Below are 22939 nucleotides of genomic sequence, written 5' to 3'. Positions count from 1 at the left end.
GGATGAGCTCAGCCTCGGGCCTGGTCTGCTGTTACAGCTGAGTAACCCGTCTTTATGCCACCGTGCAGTGTGAAGTTAATACGGAGGAAAAAAGTCAGTTCATTTTATCCTGAGATGAACTCTTTGACAAAAGTGAAATCCCACACGACTGCCAATAAAGAAACAGAGTCAGTTCGGTCCAAAAGTGTGTTTTCCTTATGCGTTTTGGGCTGGTGTGGAATTAGGGAAAGTTCTTCAGACAACGCGCGCCGGTCTGGATTCAGCATTGGTTTTGGCAATGGATGCTAAAAACGCAAGTTGTCATGACTGTGAGGTTCTTTTGGAATACAACCCCTGCTTTCTGGCAGAACCGACTGTATTTTTATGTGAAGAGATACACACCCATTCAGTCCTACTATCATTTACGGGCAACTCGGAGGAACCACAGTACCAATTACTTAGCCAATCATCATGAAATTTACTTGGTACAATGTCACAAAGCCAGATTTTAAATTCAACATCCCACGTAAAGCAAATTTGGAATAATTTACATAGTTCAGACCCACTCAATAAATGCTGCTGATAATTGGTTATCTGAACACACTCTAAGCGCTTTGCTCTGCACACCGTGAGCGCTCAATAAATACGACAATGAATGAACGTAAGTAAAAGGCAGAATCTTTACCTTCGAGGAGTCTGCAACACAGATACACAATTATTTTCAGTTAGGAGGAAAGGGCGAATGGAACGATGGATAAGTGCTTAAATAGAGAATATAGATTGCAATCCACACAAATGCTAAAGGATGCTATAAGCCCATAAATACTAACTGTGATAGTTGAAGGAATATAACCTGGCCTAGTGGATAGCGCATGGGCCTGGGAGTAGAAGGACCTGAGTTCATTCATTCTTTCATTCAATCGTACTTATTGAGCGCTTCCTGTGTGCAGAGCACTGTACTAAGCACTTGGGAAGTCCAAGTTGGCAACATAGGGAGACGGTCCCTACCCAACAGTGGGCTCACAGTCTAGACGGGGGAGACAGACAACAAAACAAAACATATTAACAAAATAAAATAAATAGAATAAATATGTACAAATAGAGTAATAAATATGTACAAACATATATACATATATACAGGTGATGTACAAACATATATACATATATACAGGTGATATACATATATACAGGTTCTAATTCTGACTCCACCACTTGACTGCTTGGTGACATCGGGCAAGTAACTTCACCTCTCTGTGCCTCAGTTCCCTCACTTAATAATAATAATAATGATGGTATTTGTTAAGCGCTTTCTATGTGCAAAGCACTGTTCTAAGCTCATTTGTAATAATGATAATTGTGGAACTTGTTAAGTACCACCTATGTGCCAGGAGCCGTACTAAGCGCTGGGGCGGAGACAAAGCAAATTGGGTTGGACACAGTCCCTGTCCCACGTGGGGCTCACAGTTTCAATCCTCATTTTACAGATGTGATAACTGAGGCACAGAGAAGTGAAGTGACTTACCCAAGGCCACCCAGCAGACAGCAGAGCCAGCATTTGAACTCAAGACCTTCTCACTCCCAGGCCAGTGCTCTATTAAGACTGTGAACCCAATGTGGGACATGGGCTGTGTCTGATCATCTCACATCTATTCCAGTGGAGGAGGAAGAAGAAGAGGAGGAAGAAGAGGAGGAAAAAGAGGAGGAAGAAGAGGAGGAGGAAGAGGAGGAACAGGAAGAAGAAGAAGAAGACGAAGAAAAGAAGGAGAAGGAGAAGAAGAAGAAAAGAAGAAGGAGGAGAAGAAAATCCATTAGGATTGCCTCTTAGGGGAGGTGGGATTTGCAGAAGATCTTGAAGATCCAGCGCTTAGAACAGTGCTTTGCACATAGTAAGCGCTTAACAGATACCAAAATTATCCCGACTCCGCCACTTGTCAGCTGTGTGACCTTGGACAAGCCACTTAACTTCTCTATGCCTCAGTTACCTCATCTGTTAAATGAGGATTAAGACTGTGAGCTCCAAGTGGGACCACCTGATCACTTTGTATCCCCCCCAGCGTTTAGAACAGTGCTTTGCACATAGTAAGCGCTTAACAAATACCACTATTATTATTATTATTATTATTATTATTATGGGGGGGTGGGGAGTACAGTGGCCTGGCAGTTTTGAAGGGAAAGAGAGTTCCAGAAAGGAAGAAAGTCATCAGCAAGGAGCTTGAAGCGGGAGAGGAAGAAGCGATGGGTGGTTCTGTTCTCTGTCTCCCCCTTTTAGACTGTGAGCCCACTGTTGGGTAGGGACTGTCTCTATGTGTTGCCAATTTGTACTTCCCAAGCGCTTAGTACAGTGCTCTGCACATAGTAAGCGCTCAATAAATACGATTGATTGATTGATTGATTGGAGAAAAAGTTTGCTAAGGAGAGGGCTGTAAAGCACAGGCTGGAGGCTAGCAGGTGAAGAGAACTTGGTAAGCTAGGAGGTAGCTTGTGGAGGGCCTTGATCTCTAGACTGTGAGCCCACTGTTGAGTAGGGACCGTCTCCATATGTCGCCAACTTGGACTTCCCAAGCGCTTAGTACAGTGCTCTGCACACAGTAAGAGCTCAATAAATACGATCGAATGAATGAACATTCAGGAGTTTGCCTGGAGTGGAGGGAAGTGGGTAACCACTGGAGACTGCTGATGATCGGGAAGGGGGACCACTGAATTCAGCCGGTGTAGAGCCTTTCATCACCCAATTTAATTTTCAGGCCCTAGACAGTTTTCTTCTGCGGTTTGCTCACTTGGTCTGTCAAGAACTTTCACTTCATACCAAACTCTCGTCTACAAACTGGAGCCTGAAAAGTTCTCTCGTGGGGGTAGAGTTTGGAAATGGAAAACAGCCACCCAATAAGCCTTCCAAACATCAATGATAATCAGGTGAAAATCTCGGGGTGAGTACACCAGGGAAAGTTTTACTTTTGAATAAGAGGAGCCTGTCACCCGCCATGGGGAACACAGACCCACCTATTTACCTATCATGTCAGTAAGTGGCATGAAACACACTTGGGCAGATTTTCCTTGACCAGTTAACAGTGAGTTTGAGAATCATCCAAAAGAAGCAGCGTGGCTCAGTGGAAGGCCTTCCCAGACTGAACCTGTATATATGTATACATGTTTGTATGTATTTATTACTCTATTTTATTTGTACATATTTATTCTATTTATTTTATTTTGTTAATATGTTTTGTTTTGTTGTCTGTATCCCCCTTCTAGACTGTGAGCCCGCTGTTGGGTAGGGACCGTCTCTCTACGTTGCCAACTTGGACTTCCCAAGCGCTTAGTACTGCCCACAGTAAGCGCTCAATAAATACGACTGAATGAATGGAAAGAGCCTGGGCTTTCGAGTCAGAGGTCATGGGTTCAAATCCCGGCTCCGCCACTTGTCAGCTGTGTGACTTTGGGCAAGTCACTTCACTTCTCTGTGCCTCAGTTACCTCGTCGGTAAAATGGGGATTAAGACTGTGAGCCCCCCATGGGACAACCTGATCACCTTGTAACCTCCCCAGCGCTTAGAACAGTGCTTTGCACATAGTAAGTGCTTAATAAATGCCATTATTATTATTATTATTCTCTGTTGCCTCAATCTATTCATCTGTCAAATGGGGATTTAATACCTGTTCTCCCTCCTAGACTGTGAGTCTCATGTGGGATAGGGATTGTGTCCAACCTGATTAACTTGAATCTCTACCCCAAAGCTTACAACAGTGTTTGGCACAGTTACCTCAAGACTGTGAGCCCCCCATGGGACATCCCGATCGCCTTGTAACCTCCCCAGCGCTTAGAACAGTGCTTTGCACATAGTAAGTGCTTAATAAATGCCATCTTTTTTTTTTTTTTACAAACACCATAATTACTTATGTTACAGGCTTCTGACTCCCAAGCTGTTGCTCTATCCACTTCGCCACGCTGCTTCTCAACACATTCCCTGCCCACAACAAGCTTACAGTCTAGAGGAATGAGCAGTAGTCCTTGGCCTTGGGTGAGAAAGCTTCCTGACCCGGCAATCCCTAATTGTCAAGTCCCTCTCACTTCTGACTGTGCTAAGCACTGTGGTAAGTGCTTGGGAGAATGCAGGACAACAGAATTAGCAGCCAACGTTATATTCCAAAGCAGGCCTCACACACACACAAGTATCTCTGACAAGTACCTCTTAATTTAAGAGAATCAAGAAATGTAGTTATCTAAGCTTACTAACTGTTGGTCACATACACACAAGTATCTCTGACCAACAGTTAGTAAGCTCAGATAATTACATTTCTTGATTCTTCTTAAATTCTTCTTAAATTAGGACCTGCTACAAAACAAACCCGCAATAAGGCTACAAATATATTCATGCTCAGTACACTCCTGCTTTAAAATGAAACTTCAAAAACGGACAGAAATACTTCTCCCTCAAGGTCACAAAATCAAACTTCGACAACATCTTTCTTCTAAAAATATAGACAAAGAAGTTTATTTTCCATGGGGGAAGCCCACATGGGTAGCCCGATCACTGCATTTTCCAAGATTTTATCTGTTGTGTATGTGTGTGGGTAATATTGGCGGTAAATTGTCATGCTTACGGATTTTTAAAAATCATTTAAATGTAAATGTAGAACCTGCATCTAGCAGGATTTGCATCCAAATGTTTGTATTTTCTTGTGCTTAGAGTCAGAGTAATTAAAACGGTATATCTGGTTACTAGTTAGGTCACTCTTACATTGAAATCTGTCCCTCCCAGACTAACACCTGATGGAAAAAAACTGTACAGGTGATAGAGGGGTGGGGGAGGAAAAGAAAAGGAGACTTTGGCAGTTGGGAGGATAAGGAGGCTGCTAATTCATTTTTCACAGTAATTCTCTAATCTGTCCTTGGGAAATCCCAATTTATGCTAGCTGAAATTTCACCTGAAAACAGATGTCTGATTATTTTCAATGAACGAGGTCAACAGTGATACTAAATTCCCGTACGGTACACTGAAGCAAAAGTAAACTGACTGCAACAGTAACCTAGCGGGCGGTGGCAGGAGCATAAGTCTACGCAAACACCACTGACCCCATCTGCAAATGGGACAGAATAGCTTAAATACTTTACTTTTCCTTTCAATAGTTTATATTTTTGCGGGGGGGAAGGGGAGAAGGGGAAACAAAAGCCTGCTTGTACATGACAAAAGTTAATATCTGTCAGACAAGTAGCTTTAATCAATGGTATTTGAGCACTTACTATACGCAGAGCTTTAAAATGCTTATATCTATGTTCACATAGAGCTTTAAAATGCTTATATCTACGTTCACACAGATACATCCTATCACCATCAAGTCCCTGAAAAATTTCACTTTTGAGAATCATGCTGCTTCTCGTGTGCTTCATAATCAAAAATCAAAATCTTCTCTCGGTCAGAGATCTGGTGTAAATCCGAAAGGCAAACAGCTTGAAGAATATGGAGCCTTTGGAAACAATTTCGAGATCATAACTGAATTTGCAATTTCGCTAAGCTGCGGTTTGCCAAGGCCCGCGATGTTTATTTAGCCCCCCTTAAGGCTAAATTAAAAAAAGAGTACCATCCCTGTCCTATGGTGCTTAAAACCTGGACAAAGCAGTGAAGAGCAGTGGGGGTCAGAAGGACTTGGGTTCTAATTCTAGCTCCGCCACTTGTCTGCTGTGTGACTTTGGGCGAGTCGCTTACCTTCTCTGTGCCTCTGTTACCTTACCAACAAAACGGGGGTTAGGACTGAGAGCCCTATGTTAGTACAGTGCTCTGCACACAGTAAGTGCTCAATAAATATGATTGATGATGACTGTGTCCAACCAGATGAACGTGCGTCTCCTCCAGCGCTTGGAACGGTGCCTGTCACCTAGTAAGTGCTTAATGAACAGCATTAAAAAAAAAAGCAGGGAACAAAGAATAAGCTGATTTTTTTTTTCCAAAAGCATGTTAGTCAAACACACACTTTCTACATTTCTTGGGAAGGCAGCCTGTAGATGTCTCTATATAATTTTAAGATGTTGACTTTCACCCTGCAAGGACAGAAGAGATCCAGGAGTTCTAAGTTTTATAAATAAAGCACATCCCTGACCTCCCCTTGCAGGCGAGGAGGAGGAAGGGAGATTCATTTCATCATTTTGTCCCAGCAGCTACCTTGGGCAGTGGTCCCTGGGGGATGCTGGCAATTTTAGTCTTGGCAGCTCCAAAGACATCCGGGCATGTCAGTACTCCCAAAGCGTACTGGTTGCTGTTCTCCAGGTATTATAATAATAATGGCTTACTATGTGCAAAGCACTGTTCTAAGCACTAGGTATTAATTAGGGGGAGGAGGAGAAAGGGAATAATAATAATGTTGGTATTTGTTAAGCGCTTACTATGTGCCAAGCACTGTTCTAAGCGCTGGGGTGGTTACAAGGTAATCGGGTTGTCCCACGCGGGGCGCACAGTCTTCATCCCCATTTTCCAGATGAGGGAACCGAGGCCCAGAGAAGTGAAGTGACTTGCCCAAGGTCACACAGCTGACAAGTGGCGGAGCCGAGATTAGAACCCACCACCTCTGGCTCCCTAGCCAGGGCTCTTTCCACTGAGCCACGCTGCTGCTCTAGGAAGCAAAGAGAAGGAAAGGGAAGACGGTGAAGCGGAGAAGGAAGGAGGGGGGTCCTTATAAGCGTAGGAATGGTTCCTTGGACACTAAGCAGGGCCATCCTGGAGGGTTCAGTGACACTCGGACTCAACGACAACAAAAGCGGGTCACTGAGGAGCAATGCAAATCCAGTCACGCACACGTGTACCCTGCTAAAAATGGGAGTTCTCCCCCATTCACCCCTAAGAGGAAGGCACACAAAACAGCGTCTCTCAGCCCACCATAATATATGTAAGTACGTAGACTCTTCCAATGGGGGTAGAGCAGAGCCTCAGTATTAAAGGACATTCTCTTGAACCAATTCCTTCAAAACAAGGTCCACCCTCTGCCCTTTCGACAAAAATGATTCTGCGCACAGTGCAGGCACTAATTTCTTTTTTTCTAAGGCCAAGTGGTGCAGTTTCAATCACCTCAGCTAAAGGATAGGCGGGGGAACTTACAGACCACAGGAGGAATCTTACCGATGCAGCCCTGTGGATAAGTCAGACTCAGGACCTACTTAAAAGTGACAAAGTCAATCAATCAATCGTATTTATTGAGCACTTACTGTGTGCAGAGCACTGTACTAAGCGCTTGGGAAGTACAAGTTGGCAACATAGTATCTCTCCAAAAGCCCCCTGCTCAGAATTAATCACTGCCCTTGTTTTTTGACCAGCTCTTTCTCATTCTGATAACAGTTCCTCAAGTTCCACTAAATCTTGTCCTTTAAGGGAACCTGCTTTCGGAGCCCACCTAACAATCATTGCCTGGCTTTGTCCACATCGGATTGTTTTTAAAAAGGGTCCCTTTGGTCTGACGCTTTTTTTCTGAGTTTTATCCAGATCTTAATACACTTCCAGCACTCTGATACCAGGCTCGCGATGTGATCTATGATCAGTCCGTTTCGGGCCTCGCCAAGTGTGTTTCCAAAGCCTTCACATATGTCTCCCCCTTCTAGACTGTGAGCCCACTGTTGGGTAGGGACCGTCTCTATATGTTGCCAACTTGGACTTCCAAAGCGCTTAGTACAGTGCTCTGCACACAGTAAGCGCTCAATAAATACGACAATGAATAAATGGTATTTATTGAATGCTTACTATGAACATAACACTGTACTACTCTCCTACTGCATCCCAGCCCGCAAACTTTGTTCCTCTAATGCTAATCTTCTTCGAACTCTTTCCCACATCCTACCTCTGGCCTGAAATGTCCTCCCTCCTCATATCAGTCAGATAATTGCTCGCCCTCACGTCAAAGCCTTATTGAAGGGCCATCTCCTTAGAGAAGCAGTGTGGCTCAGTGGAAAGAGCCCGGGCTTTGGAGTCAGAGGTCATGGGTTCAGATCCCGGCTCCACCAATTGTCAGCTGTGTGACTTTGGGCAAGTCGCTTCACTTCTCTGGGCCTTAGTTCCCTCATCTGGAAAATGGGGATGAAGACTGTGAGCCCCCCGTGGGACAACCTGATCACCTTGTAACCTCCCCAGCGCTTAAAAACAGTGCCTTGCACACAGTTAGCGCTTAATAAATTCATTCATTCAATGAATGAGGAGGGCTTAGGGAAGGCTTTTTAATAATAATAATAATAATGATGGCATTTATTTATGTATATATGTTTCTACATATCACTCTATTTTACTTGTACATATTTATTCCATTTATTTTATTTGGTTTATATGTTTTGTTGTCTGTCTCCCCCTTCTAGACTGTGAGCCCACTGTTGGGTAGGGACCGTCTCTATAGGTTGCCAACTTGTACTTCCCAAGCGCTTAGTACAGTGCTCTGCACACAGTAAGCGCTCAATAAATATGATTGAATGAATAAATGAATGAACCATTATCCTTTAGGTTTTCTCTCTCCACTGCCAACTCTCAGTCCCGTGAGCCGGGAGAGGGCCCTAAGATGAACCAAGGTCTGGGAATACTTACTATCCACAGTTTCAAGGTTAGTGTTGTAGCCTGTTAATGTTTTAGGGTAAAAAAAAAAATCCACCAGGCTGCATTTTGTTTTATTATTCATGCAAAAAACCAGTCATGCCTGTAGCCGGTAACAATATAACTCTAATGAATGTGAATGGCAGCGCAGTCATTTCACGCCATGTTGAGTTTGTTCTCTCTTAACTCGGGGTAGCAGCTGCTTTGGTTCAGCACAAACAGTACCAGAGACCAGAGATAAGTGCAGAAGCCTGTTACACAGGAATGCTTTTATTTCCTTTGTTGCTGAAAGGCTTTGCTGTGCTGAGCTCTTCTGGTGCGGCCACACACTGGTTCTCCCAGCTGGACGGGCTAATGAATCTCCGGCTGGAGGGGAAAAAATGAACAGTTCCGCACGCAACTTCTGCTATCGGTTCAAAGTAAGGGCCTCTCTCCAAGACGCGTGATGATTCACTTAGTGGCCAGCTACTACTCTCCATCCCACCTCAAATTTGGAATTGACCACTGGCTCTCCACCGACTGTCTCCCTCCTATACGTTGACTCTCATCAGGTGTTTTCCAGCTCACATGCTCCGCTTCTCCACAACTACACGGCACCTCTTGTCTCTCCTGTCTCCATCTTGCCGGCTCTGGCCTTCCCTGTGCTTGGAACTCCCTCCCCCTTCAAATCCACCCAGCCGTAATCTTCTCCATCTTCCTCCTCTGCTGAAAACTCACCTCTTGTGGGAGGATTCATTCATTCAATCGTATTTATTGAGCGCTTACGATGTGCAGAGCACGGTACTAAGCGCTTGGGAAGTACAAACTGGCAACATATAGAGACGGGCCCTACCCAACAACGGGCTCACGGTCTAGAAGGGGGAGACAGACAACAAAACAAAACATGTGGACGGGTGTCAAGTCATCAGAATAAACAGAAGTAGAGCTAGATGCACATCATTAACAAAATAAATAGGACAGTAAATATGTCGACCAACTACTTTCCAATGCCCCGTGTCATTTATAATGATGGCATTGATTAACCAATCAATCAATCGTATTTATTGAGCGCTTACTGTATGCAGAGCACTGTACTAAGCGCTTGGGAAGTACAAGTTGGCAACAGCGTGGCTCAGTGGAAAGAGCACGGGCTTTGGAGTCGGAGGTCATGGGTTCAAATCCCGGCTCCGCCACTTGTCAGCTGTGTGACTTCGGGAAAGTCACTTAACTTCTCTGGGCCTCAGTTACCTCACCTGCAAAATGGGGATTAAGACTGTGAGCCCCCCGTGGGACAACTTGATCACCGTGTAACCTCCCCAGCGCTTAGAACAGTGCTTTGCACATAGTAAGCGCTTAATAAATGCCATTATTATTATTATTATTATTATAATATAGAGACAGTCCCTACCCAACAGTGGGCTAAGCGCTTACTATGTGCAAAGCACTGTTCTAAGCGCTCCCAGAGCCTCTTCAGCACATACATAACGCCATGAAGACACACTATTCACTCCTTTTTCTATTTGCCTGCAGTTACCACTAATAGCTAAACTTTTCCTTCTCTTCCCACTGTCTGCGTTCAATTCGTTTTGTCTTCCATCGTGAGACTACGAGCTCCTCAAGGACAGGGACCATTCCTTTTATTTTGACTGTCCACTCCTAACACCACTGTTCAATGCTCTGTCTTGGTACACGGTACTGAATTAATTTCACTACATTCATCAAAATCTAGATTTACTGAACACCTTTGTGCAGAACAGTGCAGTGGAACAGTGCATGCTGCTCCAATAAAGGCATTAGGTAAGTCATTTGGACAAGGTGTCAACTCCCCAAATTCTTAATAGTGGGCTTTCTCCACACAGATAACCACTAGTGCCATGAGAAGCAGCGTGGCTCAGTGGAAAGAGCCCGGGCTTTGGAGTCAGAGGTCATGGGTTCAAATCCCGGCGCCGCCAACTGTCAGCTGTGTGACTTTGGGCAAGTCCCTTCACTTCTCTGTGCCTCAGTTTCCTCACCTGTAAAATGGGGATTAAAACTGTGAGCCCCCCGGGGGACAACCTGATCACCTTGTCACCTCCCCAGAGCTTAGAACAGTGCTTTGCACATAGTAAGCGCTTAATAAATGCCATCATCATTATTATTTTCACTATGCGTTTTGGATAGAACGCCGTTGGGGAATTGGGAAAAATTCTTCCGCCAATGGGGGTCTGCCTGGATGGATCATGATGCACTCTTGGAAAGAGACCATTCAAGCGCTCAGTACAGTGCTCCGCACACAGTAAGCGCTCAATAAATACGACTGAATGAAGGCATGAGCAGTCTAATAGGAGTCGTCTTTAACTTGAATTTCACAAAGAACAGAACGTCTGTGAAACAGGAGGACTGATTACACAATCAAGAAGAATTTCACTGAGAAAGGTAAAGGGACAATTAATTACCTTACGCCTCTCTCTTCCACGCCTGGTTGGGTTATTCATTCATTCATTCAATCGTATTCACTGATCGCTTACTGTGTGCAGAGCACTGTACTAAGCGCTTGGGAAGTACAAGTTGGCAACATATAGAGACGGTCCCTACCCAACAGCGGGCTCACAGTCTAGAAGGGGGAGAAAGAGAACAAAACATATTAACCAAATAAAATAAATAGAATAAATATGTACAAAATAAATAAATTAATAAATAGAGTAATAAATACATACATATATACCCTCTATGCCCTCTCATTAGTCACTTGGACAAAATCATTCCTTCAGCCTACCGACTTATTGTGTATATTGCCCAGACATCTGTGATGCTTCACAAATATTTAAAATTAAATTAGGCGGTGCTCCATAAATATTTAAAAATAAACGGACATCTCCAGACCGGAGGGAGAAAAACACATCCAGAGTGCCTTGGAAGTATTAAATCTGAATGCAATTATCTTCCCCACTCTGCGGAGACGAATGGGGATTAAGTCGGCACTGGGGTCATTTTTCCGAATCCCCTGAAGTCCCTAAGGATTCTCCTCCTCGGACCCACATTTAATCAGATGCCCAAAGGGACACAAAACAGAACACAGGCCTAGTGTTGAGTCACTGTTGCCACACAAAAGCTCAGCTGACGGAGTACACCTCTCCCGCTAACCCCTGGGACACAGTACGCATCTCGCGAATTTACTGAAGGGTGGTACTTTGTAGACTGTTGGCATGCATCATAATAGCTAACTTCCCTGTCATTTGCAACGTAAAATTAATTTATTTTTTTGAAGCGGCAGAAAGAACACACAAGCTGTTCTTCAGAACAAACCAGAGATATGCATATGGAGCCAGTCAAAAGAAGTTCAATGCCAAAAACCGGCAGCTTTTTGGATCTTGCATGGCCATTTAATTGTAGACTAAAAGGCAAACTGTCCATAAATCCCAGAAAAGTGACAATTACCCAAACTTGTTTAAATCACTCACTAATTACCAGAAGAGAGTTTTTGACCTAAAATGATCCCAACAGAAGAATTCTCGCTCTATGGGGAATTAGGTTGGGGAGTGTTTTCCGGTGAAAATAATATTAAAGGCTTTGCCGACAGGCGAGAGGCTCCAAGGCAGTCTCGATCTCACAACGAAAACATGTTTATATAGTTTTAATCCAAGTTTTTGAATTTGCATTTTTTTCTAATATCTGCCATGTAAAACAAACGTGGTGCGATTTACTCTCCATTACATGGCTCATCTTTGCCCTTCCTGCTGCTGGCATGGAAGGGAATAATAATAATAATAATAATGGCATTTATTAAGCACTTACTATGTGCAAAGCACTGTTCTAAGCGCTGGGGAGGTTACAAGGTGATCAGGTTGTCCCACGGAGGGCTCACAGTCTTCATCCCCATTTTCCAGATGAGGGAACTGAGGCACAGAGAAGTTAAGTGACTTGCCCAAAGTCACACAACTGACAATTGGCGGAGCCGGGATGTGAACCCATGACCTCTGACTCCAAAGCCTGGGCTCTTTTCCACTGAGACACGCTGGGAGTGGAATAATAATAATAATAATAATAATAATAATGGCATTTATTAAGCGTTTACTATGTGCAAAGCACTGTTCTAAGCGCTGGGGAGGTTACAAGGTGATCAGGTTGTCCCATGGGGGGGGCTCACAATCTTAATCCCCATTTTACAGATGAGGTAACTGAGGCCAACAGAAGTGAAGTGACTTGCCCAAAGTCACACAGCTGACAATTGGTGGGGCCGGGATTCGAACCCATGAACTCTGACTACAAAGCCCGTGCTCTTTCCACTGAGCCACGCTGCTTCTCCGATGACCCATGCTTGGGTTTTGGAAAAGAACGGAGAATGGCGGGAAGAGAATGGTAACTCACTCATTCATTCATTCATTCATTCAATCGTATTTATTGAGTGCTTACTGTGTGCAGAGCACTGTACTAAGCACTTGGCAACATATAGAGACGGTCCCTACCCAACAACGGGCTCACTCCTGAAAGAGTGGTTCCAAGGGGAGCATAACCAATCCCTTTGGAAGATGGCCCTTTTGAAGCGGCGTGGCTCAATGGAAAGAGCCCGGGCTTTGGAGTCAGAGGTCATGGATTCAAATCTCGGCTCCTCCAATTGTCAGCTGTGTGACTTTGGGCAAGTCACTTAACTTCTCTGTGCCTCAGTTACCTCATCTGGAAAATGGGGATTAAGACTGTGAGCCCCCTTTGGGACAACCTGATCACCTTGTAACCTCCCCAGCGCTTAGAACAGTGCTTTGCACATAGTAAGCACTTAATAAACCATTATTATTATTATTATGGCCGTAGCAGGGGCCTATGTGGTGTTGAATAAGAAATCTCGCATATTATAGCCTCCAAGTGGGGTACCAATTCATCTATTCATTCATTCAATCGTATTTATTGAGCGCTTACTGTGTGCAGAGCACTGTACTAAGCGCTTGGGAAGTACAAGTTGGCAACATATAGAGACGGTCCCCACCCAACAGCGGGCTTACAGTCTAGAAGCACACAGTAAGCGCTCAATAAATACGATTGATTGATTGATTGATAGAAAGGTCAGTCGCAGCGTGCCAAGCCCTGGAAGTTTTCACGGCCCGGTGGCCACTGCTCTCTTTTGGCTCCAAGCTTATGAATATTACATGGAGAGGGAGATGAATTTCAGTAGAAGGAAGGTTTTATTTTAAGCACTAAGAACCCCAAAGGAAACCACCCCCCTCGAGCTTTGCCCTGCTTCAGATTCCACAGGTCCACTGAAGGACGGGTTGCAAAGTGCAACCGAAACTAAATGCGGGCTCCAAATCCCGCTGACCGCTTCCTGATACATGTAAGCTTAGCGGGTGATGAACAACAGTGCAGGAAAGGGAGGATACAACAGGCCGTGAAACGCAGACCGATTTCCAGTGGCCTTTGAACCTCTGAGATATGCCGATCTCTCTACCCGCCTCATTAAAATCTCTAGGAAAAGACAGTCTGCGAGATCAAGGGGAACTTCATTTCACTCGGCCCTGCCACGGGAAGCCCTCGGTTGGTTTTTGGCTTTTGTTTTTAAGAGTTCAGTGGCTTTCTGGCCAATTTAGTTGTGACCTGCCGTAAAAGGCTAGTCTCACCACGCACCTATGGAGTTAACCCAAGTCGAGCTTTCGGTGCACAGAAATGGGAGGTACCGTGAAATTTATAGATGGAAGCCTTCTTCAAATGGAACTACTAAGTTGGTATTTCATATGGAGGAACTGCCCCTCCGGCTTCCCCCTCGGTTTCCCTTATTGCCACAGACGGATTCAATCGTCTTTATTGAGTGCTTACTGTGTGCCAAGCACTGTACTAAGTGCTTGGGAGAGTACAATATAACCACAGACACGTTCCTGCCCACAACAGGGTCACAGTCTAGAGGGGGAGACAGACACTGATAGAAATAGATGAATAAATAAATAAATTACAGATACAGACATATATATATAGATATATATAGATATATATATCTATATATACACACAGTGAGCACTCAATAAATACAATTGAATCCGTCTGTGGCAATAAGGGAAACCGAGGGGGAAGCCGGAGGGGCAGTTCCTCCCTATGATCAATCAATCAATCGTATTTATTGAGCGCTTACAGTGCAGAGCACTGTACTAAGCGCTTGGGAAGTATAAGTTGGCAACATATAGAGACAGTCCCTACCCAACAGTGGGCTCACAGTCTAGAAGAAGTGAAATGAAATATCAAATTAGCAGTTCCATTTGAAGAACGCTTCCGTCTATAAATTTCACGGTACCTCCCATTTCTGTGCACCGAAAGGGGATGGGAGGGAGGATGACTGAAGGAGCAAGAATAAATAAATTACAGATATATATATATATATATATATGATGTGGGGATGGGAAGGAGGATGTCTGAAGGAGCAAGTAAAGCAGCAGGGAAGGCTTCTTGGAGGAAATGTGCCTTCAATAAGGTTTTGAAGTGGGGGAGAGCAATTATCTGTCTGATATGAGGAGGGAGAGCATTCCAGGCCAGAGGTAGGATGTGGGTGCAAGGTCGGCAGCGGGACGGATGGGATCAAAGTGTAAACCTGGGTTAGCAGAGGATTTTGCCTGCTTTTAGAAACAAATGGTCCTCCATCATTACCCACAGGACCCCCATCACAAGTAAGTGAGAGGCACAGGAGAGTAACTCCCCTGTCAGGCCTTAGAAATGCAAACTAAGAGCCCGGTCCTAATCACCGGAACACGTCCCCTGCCTTTTATCTTCGGAAAGACTTCTTGAAGTAGCCACGAGGGTACAGTTTCCAGTTGAAAAGGAAAATTTTCCGGCTTAATTCATCCCAAGTTTTTAGATCTCTATTAGCAGGTATAATTGGGGTGGAACAACCCGGAATCCAACCTCCGTGCCTTTACCTTGGTCATAACCAGTCAGGGTGGTTAGAGAAGTAGTCTTTTTAAACTTCGGGTAGAGGTATTACGGTGTGTCTGTTTTAACGAGGTCTCAAATGAGAGTGAACCTAGACCCGGATTTTAATTTGGAGTTGGGAGGTGGCTTCATTCATTCATTCAATCAATCGTATTTACTGAGTGCTTACTGTGTACAGAGCACTGTACTAAGCGCTTGGGAAGTACAAGTCGGCAACATGTAGAGACGGTTCCTACCCAACAACAGGCTCACAGTCTAGAAGGGGGAGACAGACAACAAAACAAAACATGTAGACAGGTGTCAAAATCGTCTGAACAAATAGAATTAAAGCTATATGCACATCATTAACAAAATAAAAAGAATAGTAAATATGCACTAAACGTTTTCCAATGGCTGTTAACACTGTCCAAATATTTCCTAACATAGTGTTGTGATGACCCAGCCAAGAGGAAAAAGTCTCAATTGTATTTTCAACACAGTCTTATAGATGTCTCTTAAATATCTGATGCAGAAGGAAATATTTGATACCACCAGCACCTCATCTGTAAAATGGGGATTAAGACTGTGAGCCCCACGTGGGACAACCTGATCACCTTGTATCCCCCCGGTGCTTAGAACAGTGCTTTGCACATAGTAAGCACTTAAATGCCATCATCATCATTATTATTATTAGGAAAAGGATTTCTTCTGCTTATTCATGCCTTCAGTAGCTTCCTTCTTTCCTTCCCCAAAGATCACACGCCGTCATCTGTGTTGTAATTCATACTTTTGATACCATTTCTGATGTGTAAAATTGGTTGTCCAGCGCTTAGAACAGGGCTTTGCACATAGTAAGTGCTTAACAAATACCATTATTATTATTATTATCATACTCCAGGGAAAAGATTAAGACCACTCCAAATATAGAGTCCACAGGCCTAGTCTTTAAAAAAAATTAAGCCACCTACAAGAGGCAATCACAATGCAAAATTTATAACTACAGTCTCCAACACCCCCCTCAAATAATTGCAAGATAATGATATGCCATCCTGCCTGCTGGGTTTCTCCTTGTGGGGTTTGCTCCGCTTGCTGTCAATTTCACCTCGGGGAGCAGCAAGAAACTAACAATCAGAGTCGTGAAGATTGGAAATGTCAAAGCCTGCATGCCCAAAAATGCCCGCCTGAAGACTGCTATTTACAGCATCCCATAAGGAGGGGGATGCTTAAAAACCCAGCTCCCGCCTTCCAGGGACAATATCCACTTGGACACGGGCAAAACAAGTGTTTAGACCAAAATGTTATCAGGCCACCGACTCCTCGGGGAAACAAGTCGGAGCATGAAAGAGTCTCCGCAGAGCTAATTGAGAGGGGGGCTGGAAAGGTGGCCTTCTAGACTCCTGTTCTCAGAAGACCAGATTTCTAATTCCGTATTCTGCTTGGTGAGGACGCTGCACCCTGGGCGCATCCAGCAGTAAAGCGGACAGCAGGCAGGGAACCTATCCATCACCAGGCGTTCAAGCCAAGAAGGAAATCGGCAAAGGTTTTGCTTATTAAGCTGTGACCGAGGTTGGTGATGGAGAGATAAGAGGGAAAGAAGGGGCTTCCAAGCAAAAACCCATCCAACAAATGACGCAGGGGCAGGGCAGAATTACAGCTGGCACATTACACTCAGCTGACAGAATGAGTTTAGGGCAGCACTGTCGACGAGGCTTGATTGTAATATCTGGACCGTGGCTTTAAAGTCTGAATTTCCCATCTATAAAAGACCAGTTGGCCAGGAGCACCTGGAGAAGGTGAAGCAGAATAGGGTTTTGTTCTTACCCTGTTTCCGAAAATCCAGGTGGGACACCTTGATTACAAAATTCCATTCCCCTCCACTAACTTCAAACTAGCAGTCATCACGGCGATTGAAACTCCTCTTCCCCAATCCGAACCTGCACCAGTGCCTCAACTTCCCTTCGGCTCCTGAGGACAAGAAACTGCCCTGGAACCCACCACTCCACCTCATATTAATCTTTTTCGGCCACTTTCAATATTCCAGAAGAGAATCACTCTGTTTCATCCGTGCCAAAGAGCATGAATAGAAACGTTAAAAAAAGTTATAGTGGAGCATGAACAAAGTTAGTGTGCAAAGCAATGATCTTTCAGTTTGCAAGGCAGAAAAGGTACAATGTCAAAGACTGAAATTCAGTCTAAAACAGAACTTTTTTTTTACCATATTTTTAAGTGTTTACTATGTGCCAGGCACCGTATTAAGCACTAGGGTGAATCGGGTTGGACGCAATCCCTGTCCCAAACAGGGCTCCCACTCTTAATCACCATTTTATAGATGAGGTAACTGAGGCAGAGACAAGTCAAGTGACTTGCCCAAGGTAACACAGCAGATAAGTGGCAGAGCCGGGATTAAAACCCGGGCCTTCCAACTACTAGGCCTGTGCTTTTTCCACTAGGCCACACTGATTCTCCATTTGGAAAAGGAGGAACTAGGAAGATCAGCTTTTGGATTACCCAAAAATCAGATTAAAGAGCTGCAGGTTCTGTGGGGAGGGCAGATGCTCCGAATGCATTCTTTTTGGTTACTGATTTAACAAGGCTGTACTGTATTTAGGAGTTGCTGCCTGTGAGTCGCACCCCTGCCATCACCCTACTAAAGATCACGGTAATTCACTCATACATTCAATCGTATTTATTGAGTGCTTACTGTGCTAAGCGCTTGGGAAGTACAAATTGGCAACATAGAGAGACGGTCCCTACCCAGCAACGGGCTCACAGTCTAGAAGGTAATTCAGAAATAAAGTAGCTATAAACTGATACGGGGACAAACAAGGGCAGATAAATGAAAAGCCCACTGCCGTACCATGCTAAACAGATTGGGGGGCCAATTTGCCAAATTTGGCCAATTTGCTGCCAAAAAGTCTTCATGGACTGCAAAGCTGCGGTTGACAGCCTTTACCTTATGGCAGGGCTGTTGGAAAGAGATGTAAAGGCCACCTGCAAACTATAAAAAGCCCATTGAGAGAAAAATGGAGGCAGAAATCCACCAATACATGAACTTTAGCTGCCACTAAGCTGCTAAATTGTTTTTTTTTTCTTTTGCCCAACAGGAAATACTTCAAATACCCATTGACCGGAAAAAAATTAAAGCTCGGCTGAGTTTTTTTTTCTTCTTGCGCAAAAGGAAGTTATCAACATCCTGAAAGTTGTTCGGGGTAATTGCTGTCAGCAGACCACTGGACACACAAGAAAGGCAAACGAAATTGGTTAATGTGATGAAGTTTTGCATCCTGATAATGGGAAGGAGGGCGTAATTGCCATTTGGAAAATGTCGTTTACTTTGTTGTTATGACTTAGAAGAAATTCTCATTAATCTGGCCAGCCAAGTAAAATGTATTGTAGTGATGTATTCATTTAGACAAATGATCAAAACCAATTAAAAGATGGTCCATGCTTTCCAGCTTCTATGAGCTTAAAAGCTTTGGTCTGATTGCTCTTAAATTTCTTTGGTTCTTGGGCACGCTAGATATTTTTAATAGCAGAGAAACGGGGAATTAGTATGGTCTCACTCTCACAGAGCCGGTCCTAGGCGTGTGTTTAAAAGAGCTTCTCAACAGGCAAGGAACAAAAGAATGGTGGAATGGAATTTCTCTAAACTGATCGAACATTTTAAAAGGCTCTAGCATTGATCTGAAAGGCAAAACTGAAAAAAAAAAAGGCAGCATGGTCTAGTAGAATAAGGAAACCAGAAAACCGGGGTGGGGGAATGTGGGGAGGGATGGTTTCTAATCCCTGCCCCTGACCTGCTTTGTGATTTGGGCAAGTTGCTTAACTTCTCTAAGCCTCAGTTTCCTCATCTGTAAAATAGGGACGATTGCTGCTCGTCCTACATCTTAGGCGGTGAGCCCCACCTGGGCAGGGACTTCCTCAGACCCTTATTATCTGTCTCTACCCCAGCTCTTAGCCGGAGGCCTTGGCACGCTTAATACCCACTTAATACTCTTAATACTCAATGCTTATTTAATACTTAATATACTCTTAATGCTTAAGAGAAGCAGAGTGGCTCCGTGGAAAGAGTGCGGGCTTGGGAGCCAGAGGTCACGGGTTCTAATCCCAGCTCCGTGACGTCTGCTGTGTGACCCTGGGCAAGTCACTTTAACTTCTCTGAGCCTCACTTCCCTCACCTGCAAAATGGAGATTAAGACTGTGAGCCCCATGTGGGACAAACTGATCACCTTGTATCCCCTCCCAGTGCTTAGAACGGTGCTTTTATTTATTACTCTATTTATTTTATTTGTACATATTTATTCTATTTATTTTATTTTGTTAATCTGTTTTGTTTTGTTCTCTGTCTCCCCCTTCTAGACTGTGAGCCCACTGTTGGGTAGGGACCGTCTCTATATGTTGCCAACTTGTACTTCCCAAGCGCTTAGTACACTGCTCTGCACATAGTAAGCGCTCAATAAATACGATTGAATGAATGAATGAATGCTTTGCATATAGTAAGCGCTTAACAAATCATCATCATCATCAATCATATTTATTGAGCACTTACTATGTGCAGAGCACTGTACTAAGCGCTTGGGAAGTACAAATTGGCAACATATAGAGACAGTCCCTACCCAACAGTGGGCTCACAGTCTAAAAAGGGGAGACAGAGAACAAAACCAAACATACTAACACAATAAAATAAATAGAATAGATATGTACAAGTAAACACATGCCATTGTTATTATTATTACCCTATTTATTAAATTATTCAAGCCGAATTTTCAGAAATCATTTCCAAGAGGAGAATTTAAATATGTACGGTCCCTTATCACTACGGCTCTCATTAAGATGACCAGGCCGGTGCTTTACTGCGCCTTCGTCTCTCTGTGCGTTCTCGGCCCCTTTACGCTACGGCAGAGCAAAGGAACAGAAATATTCCTCGTCTTCCCGCCCCATAACCGAGGGTCCCTGTTCCCTACATGTTCTGTGGGCTCAGACCCGGGGGGGATTAAAAGTTCTTGGCTCCCCTGCCCTTACGGGCCAGCCAGCCTAGGAATAGGCCCCGGCTTTTCTCTGCACCATCTAGGAGACTCCACCTGTAAAGTGGATATTGAGATGTGAGCCCCACGTGGGACAACCTGATCACCTTGTAACCCTCCCAAGCACTTACAGCAGTGCTCGGCACATAGTAACCGCTTAATGCATGCCATTCTTATTATTATAAATACCATCGATTAATTGATTGATTTGGGGCAACTACTGCTCTGAAAAAAGGAAAGTCCCCATGCCTAGATACCTAGCATATGCATATCCAGAAAACTGGGTTACCAAATTTTTGGTTGTGATAAACATTTAGAGGGGTGTGCTATTTATATTCAAGTCACTATGTATATAGGTTTGTACATATTTATTACTCTATTTTACTTGTACATATTTATTCTATTTATTTTATTTTGTTAATGTGTTTTGTTTTGCAGTCTGTCTCCCCCTTCTAGACTGTGAGCTGGGTAGGGACCGTCTCTGTATGTTGCCAACTCGGACTTCCCAAGCGCTTAGTACAGTGCTCTGCACACAGTAAGTGCTCAATAAATACGACAATGAATGGATGAATGAATATCATCCTGCTTTCCACCATCCCGGTGGGAAAGATAAAAGCACTCAGAGTTTGAGGGCTCCTTAAAATCCCACGAAAGCTGGTGGCAGTCACTGCTGCGGCTACGGGTGTGTCATGGACTCTGAGCCATGGGGAGCCTGAAATTCTGCGCCTTTAGCTGCCATTCCCGTATGATTTTTGATTTTATTCTGCGCGGTCTTTCTTGTCTTTCATATGACATTAGTGTTTTGTTTCATGGCTCCTGCGGCGTGTGTTTCTCGTCCCCTCTCCCCTACTTCTATTCATAGACCGTGAGCTCCTCAAGGGACAATGTTTGCGTCCATCACAAATTCTCACCTGGGTACTCTTTCCCAGTGCTCTGCACACTGTAAGCACTTAAATACCATTACTGCTACTTCTGGAATGGCTTTTCGGCTGCCGCATTTGCTAATGGTGCTTAATCACTTTTCATTTGTCCTAAAAACAAACAGCCAGTTTTGGAAAGCTGACAACTGGGCCAATGCCAACACTATTCTATTGACTTCAATAGTGAAAAATATTTTCTGGGGTGGTTTTTTGGGGGTTTTTTTGGCCTTAAGTGTGTTGCTGTTTATCCATCTTGGCAACTGGGCTTTCCAAGTCCTTTTATACTAGCCTACCCCAGCAAAAGGCTCTCGACTTCCAGCCTTAGGCTACTTTTAGCTGGTCCTAGGCAGGAACTGTGGCTGTTTGCTGAGGACACAGAGGAGGAGACAGAGATGGAGGATGGAGCAGAGTTTCATACTCTCACTGCTTTCCCCTTTCCACCTCTCTCCTTCCTCCCTTACATTTCCCCCATCCCTTCTCTAGATTATTTATGTTACCACACACAGACTCACACATTTTACTATCAATAGAACCAAGGGGAGAAATTTGTCCAACCCCCAATTTTTTTGTCTGTATCTCCCACCCCTTCTCTAGGTATTTACATTACTCCACACATACACTCACACATTTTACTATCAACAGAACAAAGGGGAGAAATGAGTCCCAATCCCAAATTTCTCTTTTTCTATCTATTTGCTGTAATAGTTTTACAAGCAGCGTGGCTCAGTGGAAAGAGCCCGGGCTTTGGAGTCAGAGGTCATGGGTTCAAATCCCAGCTCCGCCGCTTGTCAGCTGTGTGACTTTGGGCAAGTCACTTCACTTCTCTGGGTCTCAGTTCCCTCATCTGTCAAATGGGGATGAAGACTGTGAGCCCCCTGTGGGACAACCTGATAATAATAATAATAATAATGATAATGATGGCATTTGTTAAGCGCTTACTATGTGCAGAGCACTGTTCTAAGCACTGGGGGGGGATACAAGGTGATCAAGTTGTCCCACGTGGGGCTCACAGTCTTAATCCCCATTTTACAGATGAGGGAACTGAGGCTCAGAGAAGTTAAGTGACTTGCCCAAGGTCACACAGCAGACATGTGGCGGAGCCAGGATTCGAACCCATGACCTCTGACTCCAAAGCCCGTGCTCTTTCCAATGAGCCACTCTGCTTCTCTGATCACCTGTAACCTCCCCAGCGCTTAGAACAGTGCTTTGCACATAGTAAGCGCTTAATAAATGCCATCATTATTATTATTACATAACTATACATAACATGATATTATATAATATACATAATATATTATAATATATTACAATATATTATAATAAATATAATAATATATTATATATACATATAATTACATAATAATAATAATAATGGCATTTATTAAGCACTTACTATGTGCAAAGCACTGTAGTGCTCTGTTGGGTAGGGACTGTCTCTATGTGTTGCCAATTTGTACTTCCCAAGCGCTTAGTACAGTGCTCTGCACATAGTAAGCGCTCAATAAATACGATTGATTGATTGATTGATTGATTGATCCGTCAAACTAGCTCTCTTCCTCCCTGCAAGCTTACCTCAAGTACAAACAATGGGGTGCCAAAAGGGGTCTGGAGAGAGCAGG

The 22939-nt window shown here is 44.0% G+C and overlaps 1 protein-coding gene across 1 annotated transcript in view; it reads right to left on the bottom strand.

Annotated features, from left to right (window-relative positions):
- Positions 1–22939, bottom strand: part of NLK (nemo like kinase) — a 138489-nt gene that overhangs the window by 70901 nt on the left and 44649 nt on the right. The window lies entirely within an intron of this gene.

Source organism: Tachyglossus aculeatus, chromosome 17, assembly GCF_015852505.1.
Source record: "Tachyglossus aculeatus isolate mTacAcu1 chromosome 17, mTacAcu1.pri, whole genome shotgun sequence".
Lineage (NCBI taxonomy): Eukaryota > Metazoa > Chordata > Mammalia > Monotremata > Tachyglossidae > Tachyglossus > Tachyglossus aculeatus.
Note: the sequence above shows the minus strand (reverse complement) of the source record. Positions and strands in the feature narration are given on the sequence as shown.